This window comes from Cyanistes caeruleus, chromosome 11 (genome assembly GCF_971803275.1).
Source record: "Cyanistes caeruleus chromosome 11, bCyaCae1.hap1.1, whole genome shotgun sequence".
NCBI classification, from domain to species: domain Eukaryota; kingdom Metazoa; phylum Chordata; class Aves; order Passeriformes; family Paridae; genus Cyanistes; species Cyanistes caeruleus.
Genome location: NC_141711.1, coordinates 19,650,630 through 19,663,394, shown reverse-complemented (window position 1 = coordinate 19,663,394; position 12,765 = coordinate 19,650,630). Strand labels below are relative to the sequence as shown.

General features: G+C 43.3%; 1 protein-coding gene and 1 pseudogene across 9 annotated transcripts in view; both read right to left on the bottom strand.

The window, feature by feature from the left end:
• The window catches only part of LOC111945973 (uncharacterized), a 248,502-nt gene that overhangs the window by 202,172 nt on the left and 33,565 nt on the right, over positions 1 to 12,765 (bottom strand). The window lies entirely within an intron of this gene.
• On the bottom strand, positions 6,085 to 8,089 carry LOC147651079 (uncharacterized; annotated as a pseudogene).

The following is a 12,765-nucleotide window of genomic DNA, read 5'->3' as shown; positions in this document are numbered from 1 at the left end:
ACAGATTTTCCCTTAAGAAGTGGTCACATAAACCTTGGGTTCCCCAATGGGTAAATACATGTGTCTTGGTTAGTATCTTTCAGGCTAAAGCGGTGTTTAAAAATCTGTGGCCATCAGACGTAAACCACTTCTCTTGTTTCCCTTGATGCAGTCTCAATTCTTTAATTGCTTTTAGTTCTTTTTTACTGAATATTGGTTCTTCCCCCTTCTCTGTCCCAGTTGGTGTGTTATTTAATTTGAGAATTCTTATTTGCTCCTCCAAATCCAAGGCTGTTTCTTTGGCTATCCTGTCGGCTAATTGATTTCCCCTCTCTTCCAAGGTACTCCCTTTCTGATGTCCCCTGATGTGTACTACCACTATTTCTACGGTAGTTTAGTAGTCTAGGTTTAGTAGACTAGGTAGGACGGTAGTCTAGGTTTAGGCAGAGATTCCAATACAGATCTTATTCATTCTTCATGTACCAAATTCTTCTCTTTTGAATTCAAATATCCCTGCTCTTCCCATATTTTCCCAGAAGTGTGGACTATTCCGAAAACGTATCATGAATCAGTGTAAATAGTCCCTCTATCTCCTTCTAACAAATCCAATCCTCTTTTTGGGGCATATATTTCACAGTGCTGGGCTGACCAGTTGAGAGGTAATTTCCCTTTCTCTAGAATTTCCATGTTTTCTCTTTCTGTCCTTACAAGTACTGCATATCCCAAGTTTCTTTTGCCCTCCACTACTCTTGAGGACCCATCAACAAATCATATCTTTCCACAGGGCAGAGGTACGTCTTCTAGATCTCCCCTTACTTTAGTCTGTAGATTTACAAATTCTAGACAGTCATGTTCTAGCTCAGGTAAGGGTTCCCCCGCTAGAAATTGTGCTGGATTTAAGCTTTATGAGGTGACCAATTCTAAACTATTTGTATTCATCAAGATAATTTCATATTTCAATCTCCTGCAATCCTTTAGCCAGTGTTGGGCCCTCTGACTCAGGACAGTTTTAAGATCATGTGAGTGTGAATTTTAAACTTTCCTTGCAAAGTCAATTTTTGGGTTTCCTCTATCAGAGTAGCTGCCGCTTCTATTGCTTTTAGGCAGGTTGGCCACCCTCGAGCTACTGGATGTAATAGTTCTGACAGGTAAGCTACTGGCTTTTGGCACCCTCCCCACTCTTGAGTCAATACTCCATAAGTGGCTCTTTCCTCTGTATTTATAAACAGATATAATTCTTTCTTAAGGTCAGGTAGGCTTAAAATTGGTGCTGAAGATAACTTCTCTTTTAGATCACTCAGTTGCTTCTCATCTTCAGCTGTGCATTCTATGGGTTCAGGATCCACTAGCTTATTATGGAGAAACCTCACACTCTGGGTGTACTGGTCCAGCCACAATTTTCCATACCCAAAAAGACCTAAGAGTTTCCTTACATCTCTTTTGGTTTTGAGTGGAATAGATAAGATGCCAGATATTCTTTCGGGCTCAGCTTTTTGTATCCTTCCCCAATTATGTGCCCTAGGTAAGTGATTTTGGTTTCTACAAATTGCAGTTTGTCCTGGGACACTTTCAAGCCTTTGGTCCCAAGGAAATTGAGAAGCTGGATACTTGTCTCCCTTACCCCACTTTTCTCTTTTCCAGATATTAGCAAATCATCCACATGTTGTAGGATTTGTATTTCATTTTCAAGAATGAATTGTTCTAATAGTTCTTCCAATGCCCGCCCAAAGAGATGTGGGGATTCTGTAAACCCCTGGGGTAGGCTTGTCCATCTCAATTGTTGCTTTCTCCTTTTATCGGGGTAATCCCATTCAAATGCAAACCAATTTCAGCACTCCTCAGTTAATGGTTATGCGCAAAATGCATCCTTCAGATCAAAGTCTGTAAACCATGCATGCTCCCTCGGGATTTGACTTAGGAGAGTATAAGGATTGGATACTACAGGGTGCCTAACAATAGCTCTTTTGTTTACTTCTCTCAGGTCCTGGACCAGCCTGTATTTGCCTTCTGCCTTTTTAACTGCTAGTATGGGGGTGTTGTGAGGTGACATGCATGGTTCCAGGATACCTTCTGCTAGTAGACGTTCCATCACCAGGGCTATTCCCTTCCTGGCTTCTAGGGATATTGGGTATTGCCTGACCCAAATGGCAGGGGCCTTTTCTTGCATTTTTATTTTAATTGGTGGGATATCTATATAGAGGAATGGCTAGCTATCAAAGGTCATGTTCCCATGCAGCAGTTAGCTGGGAAAGAATTAGACAGTAGAGTTCGGTTAGTGTGAGATGTTGCAAAGTCAGGAAGACCTTAGTGATAACTGTTAACTGAGAACAGGACGCTGTGATCAGAAGAATGTGAATTCAGCATAGATGAGTGATCACAGGAATGTGGAATTAAGTGGAGTTGACCTTAAATGAAAATATCCAATAACAAGCTTGCTTTTGCACTAGGTATGAGCCTAATTATTGATGCTATATAAGTGGTTTTAGAGTTACCAGTAAATGAGACTTGCTGATCATTCATATTGAGTGCTGCATTTCTTCCGCCGAACTCATCAAATCTAGATAGCCATAGTTTCCTTCTCCTGCCCATTCTTCTAGATTTATCTCTCCTACGTCTTTGGTAGTCAGCCTCATGATTGGAACCACCATTCTACTGTTCTTTGGAATAATTCCCACCCCTAGCTGGACTTGTAAGTCCCTTCCTAATAAATTGCATTCTAAAACTGGTAAATACACAAAGTCTGTAAAACACTGTGTGGAGTTCCCTTTTACTTCAACATTTTCTACTTCTGAAGCTTTAAATGGTCTTCCCTCTGCCCCACTATATCACAGACCCATTTCCCAATAATAACTCCCTTTGGGAATCTATACTTGATCAATCTGCCCCTGTGTCAACAGGAGAATTAAAGGAGAATTAAAATTCTTCACATTGGGAACCCACTTCAGAGTTTACCGGGGGCTCTTCTTGGTGGTTGATTGGGTCCCCTAAAGTATAAAGCCCCTGACACCCCTAATCGTCACTACCATCCCCTCTCAGGACCCTTTCTAGAGTATCTTGCTCTTGAGCTATGGCTTCATTGTGAAGTGAGTGTGAGCTTCCAACAATCCTTTTTCAAGTTTTCTCACAATAATAGCACCTCCTGTTCTCTCCAGGCTTCCTGGTTTTAACCCAAGGTGGCACAGGTTTACTTTTATCCTCCCCAGGTGGGGGCCTCAGTTCATCTCCACTTGGCTGGTTTTTGCCTGCTCCTATGCTTTCCCTAGCCACGGCTACCATAACTCTTGCCTTTGTTTTAGCTTTTTCTTCTTCCCTTCTCAGATACACTTTCAAAGCCTCCTTCAACAATTCATTCATTCCTTTTTCCTGCCAATCTTCTGTTTTTTCTAGTTTCCTCTTTATATAAGGCCACAATCTTGTAACAAGTTGTACCTTCAAAAGGACTTGGCCTTCAAGACTGTCAGGGTCAATGTTTGAATACAATTGGAAATTCCTTCTTAATCTATTTAACCAGGCTGCTGGGGTTTCATCCTTTACTTGCGCGCCATCGAAGGGTAGCTTCATATGGCTACCTTGAGGGACGGATTCTCTTATCCCTTTTATCATCAGAGAATGGTAATCCTCCATATTCTTCCTCCCTTCCTCTTGATTTGGATTCCACCCAGGGCCAACTAGTGGCAACTTATGGTCACCTGGAGGTCCCAATCTATTTTATCTTTCCCATACGCTTATCCCTGCCATCCAAATCATTCTGACTTCTTCTAGATTAAATAAGATATTTAGGATAGAATTTAACTCACCCCACGTATAGATGTAGGGACCTAAGAATTGATCTACCTGATTGGATATACCTATGGGGTCTTCTACAAGATTCCCCAACTCTTTTTTAAAACCCCAGACTTCAGAGGCCGTCAGTGGGGCCTTCACAAAACCAATTCCTCCAGCCACTCCACCCATCAGAACCTCCCTCAAGGGAAAGAGTCTCTCTACCTTACATGCCTTAGATCTAGTATTACAGTAGGGCCCTTCTGTAAGGTGTTGCTATATTTTATATATTAGTAAAGGCCTGTATGCACAAACCAGCCTTTGAAATAAGTCGTGATATTAAGGGCTAAAATCCTTGAAACTTGCCTGCAGAAGAGAGAGTAAAGCAAAACAATATCCTTGTGTACAAGGATAAGAATGTAAACCTGTGTGTGTTAGCCAATAGTAGCTTGCTCTGCCCGCAGACCCTGTAGAACCCTATAAAAGGTGTGTTAATAATAGAAATAAACGGCATTCACAATTACTTCTGTGAAGACTGGTGAACAGCTCGGGGGTCTTTCAACAGTAAGGTTTATATTTTGATCAAGAGTGGGAGATAAAAGGGTTTGATGGATGCTAGAGGAGGGGCCAGGGTTAGACATGGATGAACCCAACTCCCAGCTGGGAGAAGGCAAAGAAACAATAGTGGGGGAAGGAGAAGGGACCAAGTTAGTCAGAGAGGTCACAGGGGGTGGGGCTGAGGAGAATGGCAATGGGGTTAAAGGAATGATTGAAAGCGAGGTGGGTGGAGGATTTGGGTAAATTGAGGGAGAGGTGGTAGTTGGAGGTGGTAAGGAGATTACAGCTGTTGGAGAAGGGATGGGTAAGGGTTTTGGAGGGGAAAGAACTGGGGTCTCAACAGAAGATATTATGGGGGTGTTCACGGAAAGGTAAAGCTGGGGGATCTAGGGGAAAGGCCTGGGGTGCTGCTGGGTAAACAGGAGAAGGGGTTGGTAAGTAATCAAGGGGGTCCCAATTGCTATTAACTCTTTTCTCTTGTTTCCTTTCCCTTTTACTCTCTTCTTTTTTTTCTCATAATTTACAAATTCTTACAGTCTCACCACCCTTTGTCGCGTCCCTCTGCCAACAAGCTGTGTAGGACAGTTGTTCTAAATCAATGTCTTCTTGAGCCTTCAAATGCTGATTTAGTTGGGAGCACATCCATGGGTCCTTGGTTCCACACCATGGCCACTCCCCTTGTAGTTTCAACTTGGACCAGACTTCCATGCAATAGTATATCATTCTGATTTTGTCTAGACTCTTCCTAGCCTCTTGTGCTTCCCATCGATCTAACATTTGCCCCAGGGGGCTGCTAGGGGGAATATTCTTTAGTTTTCTCTTATGCCTTCCTTTGGAGCTTGTTTCCTTACTTACACACTTTCCCATCCCCCACTTCCTTAATCAGACCTTCACTAAAACTCTGAGGTGCCCCCATCCAAACAAAAAGTTAAAGACGGGCAACACAACTTATAAATAACTTAAAATTATGTTGGTCCTAATACTCTCTGGCCTGCATTCTGCTGCCAGGGGAATGGAGAAAAATGCATTGGCAATGTCAATAGTGGCGAACCACTTCGCTGCCTTGGACTCCAGCTCATACTGGAGCTCCAGCATGTCCGGCACGGCAGCGCTCAGCGGTGGAGTCACTTCATTCAGTGCACGATAGTCCACAGTCAATCTCCATTCTCTGTCAGACTTGTGCACAGGCCAGATGGGGCTGTTGAAGGGGGAGTGGGTTTTGCTGACCACCCCTTGGCTCTCTAGCTCTCGGATCATCTTGTGGATGGGGATCACAGCATCTCGATTTGTCCTATACTGCCAGCGGTGCACTGTTGAGGTGGCAATTGGTACTTGCTGTTCTTCCACCTTCAGGAGTCCTACTGCAGATGGATTCTCAGACAGTCCAGGCAAGGTGTTCAGTTGCTGGACACCCTCTGTCTCCACAGCTGCTATCCCAAATGCCCAGCTGAGTCCTTTTGTGTCTTTGAAATACCCATTTCGGAGGTAGTCTATGCCCAAAATGCATGGGGCCTCTGGGCCAGTCACAATAGGGTGTTTCTTCCACTCACTCCCAGTCAGGCTCACATCTGCTTCCACCAAGGTAAAATCCTGCAATTCCCCTGTCATGCCAGCAATAGAAACAGGTTCTGCCCCCACATGTCTTGATGGGATTAATGTGCACTGCGCACCAGTATCAACTAAAGCCTCATGTTTTTGTGGTTCTGATGTGCCAGGCTAAGGAATCCACACAGTCCGAAAAACACAATTTTCCCATGCCTCTACCTGGCTAGAGGTAGGGCCCCTCTAAGCGTGGTTATCCTTCTTTCCTTGGGTATATGTCTTGGATGTTCCTTCAAGGGGATCAGACATGTCATCATCATCATACCTGGCAGTTCGGCTATGGGCAACTCGAGCTGCTTCCCTTTTGGTGGAACTTCCTTTGTGACTCTTCTCCTCCTTCAATTCACGCACACGTTGTGCCAGAGCTGCAGTAGATTTCCCATCCCATCTCCTCATGTTTTCTCCGCAATCACGCAGGAAGAACCACAGCTCAGCTCGTGGGATATACCTTCTCTCCCGATCTGGGGAACCCCTGTGTTGAGTGACAGCACCTCTGATCTGTACTGCTGAGATTTGGAGAAGGTCCTCTTTAATCTCATCTCTAAGTTTCTTGTGGTTCTCCTCTATCTTATCTTCTAATTTCTGCAGACATGTTTCCACAGCTGCGATTCTTGCATGTGTGGGGCCATGCACGGCATCTGCGTATGCTCGAAGCTTCTTTGCCATATCCAGCACAGTCTCCTCCCTTTCATCCCGTTTCATCATTGCTAAAGCAGATGCATATTCTTGTGGCCCAAGTCGTACCAATTTTTGCCACATCACAGATGTACATGGCACCAAGTCTGGATTCTTAGTTGGTATGTCGTCTGAAAAGACAATCTCTGCCACTGCCATTTCTCTCAGGTGTTGGATCCCTTGTTCGATGGTTTTCCACTGTGTTTGCTGCATGTAAAGATTATCTACACACAGGTATCTTTGGGCTACACTTTCCAGGACTCGTGCCCAGAGACTGCGAGGGTTAGCCCCCCTCATCATCCCCTGGTCGATAACTGGATCATGTGACAGGGATCCCAGATGCCTCGCTTCAGTGCCATCCAGAACTGTAGCTTCACCTGCGGCGTCCCACAGACGGACTAACCAACTAATTATAGATTCATCAGGTCTTCAAGTGTAGTCCTTCCTTAGGCCATGAAGGTCTTTCAGGGAAAAGGACTCAATATTAGCCTCTGATCTTGTGCCAGTTGCTTTGTCTCTTGATTTTATGTCAGGAGGCGTTGAGGGTCCTTCTCCTGCATCATCATCATCCACTGGTCGATCTGTTTTGTCTGTGCACTTTCCACTTCTCGTGCTAGTAGCAACAGCCATGGGTTGAGGCTTGCTGTCTGGTTTAGCTACCAGCTTTGTAACTGGGAGGTTGGCTGCAGCCTGAGTAATTGGGGTAACTGTTGATTTATCTCCCTGTCCCCTTTCTCCTGTTTGCTGCCCTACAGTATCCAGCAATGTACGATAAGCATGTGCTAGGTCCCAGCTTACTGCAATGATCTTTTATTCCTTGGAATCATCATTCTCTTTCAGGTATTTCCCCAGCTCAGCTGGATTCTGAATTTGTTTGTGTGCAAAGTCCTTAACTATAGGGTCACAAAATTCCTTCAGGATTTGGCCCATATCCTCCCATTCTGCACACCACTCAGGATTTTCCACGCCTGGTTCAGGGGTCTCATCAGTCCCTCTAGAAATCTCAGCCCTCATTCTAGAGAGGCCGAAGACTGTTTAGAGGAAACTTGCCAGATTAAATGCCAGAAAGATGGTCTCTTTAACATTCAGGGGAAACTGAACACTCTCCAATAGTGATGTAACAGATTCAGAGGAGAAGAAGGAAAGGAAAGGTTGAAAAACCTCATCCCCTGCTCCTCCTCTAACAAACCGGGTGCATAACCATACCCATGAATCCTTTATATTTGGAACAGACTCCAGCACCTGAATAAACTTCTTAGAAATCATAATCACTAGGCCCAGCCCAATAGCTATTCTAATCCGTGCCCCTCTACTGTAAAACCTATGTATTAGGGACAATATCAGGGCTAGTTGCGGATAAGAAAATAAACCAAGGGACCATAAAGGTATTAAAACCTCAAAAAAGCCTAGCAACCAGAAACACATGAAGGCCTGCACCCCAAAAGACATTATTAATTCAAACAGCATGGCTGGATGGCTAGGGACTGCTTTATCTTATCCCAATACAAAGTAATTGCCACTTCAGTACAATCAGTACAGGGTTTTTCTACTCTCTCGTGCCCCGCGATGGGCGCCAATGAATGTATTTGCCCTGGTTTAGGGCAAATTTGAGAGAAAACTTCCAATGGGCCCCCCCTCCGGGAAGCAAACCCACGTGGCCCCTTTCTCCCACCCCCAACTGGTTCAGGAAGAGATTTCTCTGAGAGAAGTGGAAAAAACCTGTTTATTTGACAGGCACAGCACTACCCAGCACAAGAACAGTATCAGATTACAAAACCTCTCGCTGCTCTGAAAAGATGACACAATTCAGAGGGTCTCTTTCCTGTGGGTGTTCGCTCTGTTATCAGTCCCTCTGGCACTGGAAAATGCCGCTGCCCAGGCTGGGCTCCCGGTAGTCCACGGGTGCAAGCTCCCGGTGCTCACCCGAGTCCCCAGTCCAGAGCAGGTTCGATTCGTTTCAGAAAAAGGGAAAGAAAACAGTCCAGGAAGACCTCTCTGCTCTGGCTAGTTGGAAAGCCAAGGCGATCTGTCTCTTGTTGTCTGTCTGTGCTGTAGTCAAAACTCCCGATGCGGGGGGAGCAAGTACAGTCTCTGATAACAGACTCGGTGCTTCTTCTACACTCACTTTTACTCTTAGATGAAATTTTAAGGATACAAAACCTGTGTCTGGGCTAGGTGGATGACTGGGGATACAATTTAACATCATAATCAACCCAGGACATTTATTTCCCAAGCTCTTACATACAATACATATGCCTAATCCCAGCACCTCCCGTCCCCATTCAATATTAAAATGAATCTATTAGTCCTGCACATGTGTGCAATTCTTCTCTTGATTTGGGTCGGTGGTCTCAAATTGGGTCAGTAGTCTTCAAAGGATGAAGTCAGGAAAATCTTCGTCAGGTCTCTGTGACCCTTTGGCACGATCCAAGGCCCCCTGTTTGGTGATTGATTGGTATAGAGTCCAGGTGTTGGTCATTGTTCTCACTGGTTTCAATCTGTTCTTAAAACAGTTCACTTACTCCACTTTCGTTTAGAAACCAGCTCATAATAGCAAACAATGTAACAATTAGCTCTGGCTTAAGCATCTAATAATCATTAACCTACCATTTGCTTATCTGATTTACATCTTGATCAGTCTAAGTTGCTTGTAACTCTTAGCTAAAATCTTAACTCTCCAAAAATCATGATTCATTTCCCCACTCCTTTTTCAAGTTAGTAAATTCTTTTACTAATATACAGATTCTTCTTCATCTAGCAAAGCTGTGTGGTAGGCATACTTTAAGACCATACCATATGCTCTTGATATTGAAGTTAAAGCTTTGCTACTCGCTTCAGCATTCTCCAATTTCATACAAGTATTATAACAGACAGAATCAAACTTACACTAACCAAAATAAGCAAAACAATAATTGAGTGAACCAAGGTATTTAGCAGATTGATTGCAGTTAGTGACCACCCAAAAAGCACATCCTACCAATACTGGGGTGGGCCTTCATCTAACTTTCAAAATACTCTCTATATAATCTCTTTGTCATGATGCATCGTAATCAAAGTTTTCTTCTCTTCATTTTTAATTTCTTTAAGAATTTATTTCAATTCATTGTGTTTCAATAATTGTGCAGCTAAAGTTAAGTTCATCCCTATAGGCATAGGTGATTTCTTGCACAGTAGTCAAGTTTGCCTTTATATGTTGAAGCAATACGGCGGGTGCCTGATAGGAAAAATCACATCCTTCAGTTTTGACAAAGTTACAAATGCACAAGTTAAACTGACTTTCATTCACAATGATCTCATCTACCACTATAGTGGGGCGTGCTGTACTAACACAGACACAACCTTGTCCTGTATATACAAGCAGAGTTGTTTGATTAATGGGATGCATTTCAAAGGGACAAATCCTTTGCTCCCTATCCAAACAAGTATCTTTTATTATTACTTACATTGCCCTCACATATAAACCCCAATTGCTCCCTCATTGAACAGGGTTCGAAATTAATGGTCCAGCCACATTCCTTTAACTTTCTGTGCCCACATTCTGTCCTGCCCTTCTGTATTTTCTCTTTCTGGTAATACTTTAGACAACTTCCACTGTCTGGCACCTAATGCTGATAAGGAAGATTGTAAAGGTTGTTTCAGTTTAACTATATCACTGTCAATTACTGTCAATTTGTCCATTAATACTTCCAAATCCATGGTGTTTAGAACCCCCAGTCCCATCCCCAGTAATTCAGTAAGGTCTCTCTTCTGTTTGGACATACAAGGTTTATGCTGCTGCAGCCAGGTGGTCACATCCAGAAAAGAGGTCCTTAAAAATGGAGCACACTCGGGCCGAATATCAGACCTGCATTGCCATCTCTACCCGTTTGAATGACCAATTTGGATTAACCAGTGGTTTTTGAGTGCCTGTCTTCTTAACAGCATATGGAGCATATGGCCCAATTTTGGTAATTATGGGGATTATAAAGTGTCTTGAGTCATCCATTGTGGTTCTTTTAATGTTAGCACTGGTCGAGGTGGTTATCATAACTTCATCTTTTAGGGGAGCAGTACAAACTTGAGTTATATTAAAATTAATCTTCAGGTCTTTAATTGCACGTCCTTCTATTTTGAGCCTAAACTCAGAAGAGTTAGTTAAGCATTTGTCACAGTATTCAGGGCCAATTCAAATAGGTTTCATGTTTCTGATGAGATTCATGGAATCCATCTTGGACAAACGCATTTGCACAATCCCCAAACATTTCTTCCTTCCCACACAGTTGTAACTTTTAGCATCTGATTCAGACACTCACGGGAGTCAAAATCATAAGCTTTTCTTTTGCACTCATGTATACCAGACACATTATATACAAGTGGTGCTGCATTAGCTGTGGCTATAGCGATGAATGTAAATGTCACAAATCTCCAGGCTATAATTACTTGGTTATCCCTTACAACTACAAACTCTTCTCTTTTTCAGAGAGTTGCTATATTATACTTACTATTCCACCCACACTCTTATGTATTTTCCCGAGAAAGCTTTAGTTTCAGTTCGTTATCACCCAGTATAACTTTCCAGCGTCCTTCAGGAGCCTTCTTCACTCAGGAGTGATGGATCCAGGTGCTTTGTTCCTTGATCTTGATTGCAGTAAAGGTGGTGAGGAACACTTGGAATGGTCTTTCCCACTGTGGTTCCAAAGCTTTTTCTGCAAAAGGCTTAACATATACATAATCCCCAGGCTGCACATCATGTACTGGTCCATCTAATCCTCTGCTTTGAGCCCCAGCCACATGTTTCTCGATTTCTCTAAGTTGCTTGTTTAGGGCTATCATATATCTGTGTAGGGTTTCTTCCCCTACTTGAGTGGATGTTGTTCCTTCTTGAATTCCATATGGCCTTCCATAGAATATTTCAAAAGGGCTTAGTTTTTCTTTTACTCTTGGCTTAGTCCAAATTCATAATAATGCTAATGGAAGAGCCTGAGGCCAAGGTAGCTTTGCCTCTTGTGCCAATCTTATAATTTGCTGCTTAATCAAATGGTTCATTTTCTTCACTTGGCTGCTTGACTGAGGATGATACGGAGTATGAAGTTCCCAGTCTATGCCTAAATGGTGGCTAATTTGCTGCACAATTTTTGAAAGGAAATGTGGCCCCCTATCTGAGGACATTGTAACTGGGACTCCAAAGCGTGGTATTATTTCTTGTAACAATGCTTTGGTTACCTCTCGTGCTTTGGCAGTTCTGGTAAGGAAAGCTTCTGGCCACCCTGAAAAGGTGCACAGCAGTAAGTATCAGTACCCACCTTTCCTGGGTAATTCTGAAAAATCCATTTGCCATTGCTGCCCAGGTCCATATCCTTTCGCGGTTTGCCCAAGCCTTGGTTTAGGAATATTTTTGGGATTAGTTTGGAGGCAAAGGCTGCATTGGTGAGTCACATGAATTACTGTACTTTGCAAGTTCCTGGCTATAATTCTGTCTTTCAAAAAATTGTACAGAGTATCTATTTCCCAATGTGTTTTCTCATGTTCTGCTTTCACTAATGACCATAACATGTAAGGGGGGATCACAAGCCTTCCTTTCCCTTCATCTGTAATAGCCCACTCCTCTTGGTTATAACTTCCATTTTCTTTCTCAATAAATCTTTTGTCTTTTTTACTATGCCTTGGCTTACCTTCAGTGGAAATTTAACCATCTGGAATTAAAGCGGACTCAACTGTCTCAACAATCACCTCACCTTTAGCTGCTTCTTTTGCCTTTCTGCCCAGCAGCTCATTTCCTTCTTCCAATTCAGAGCTCACTTGTTGGTGTGCCTTGATATGCATGATGGCTACCTTTTCGGGTAACTGGACTGCCTCCAACAGTTTTATTATCTCTTGTGCATATTTAATACTTTTTCCTTGTGACTTCAACAGTCCTCTTTCTTTCCAGATGGCTCCATGTACATGAACTTCCTCAAAAGCATACCTCGAGTCTGTGTGAATATTAATTTGCTTTCCTTTTGCCAGCTCTAAAGCCCGGGTTAAGGCAATTATTTCAGCTTTCTATGCCGAGGTGTTGGTTGGTAATGGTCCAGACTCTCTTACATCTTGGCTCGTGGTAACCGCTTACCCCGGGTGTCTTTTTCCACTGAAGACATAACTGCTTCCGTCAGTAAACCAGGTCTCAGTGTCCTTGAGATCTGGGTGACCGGAGTAGGTGGCTTGGATGGT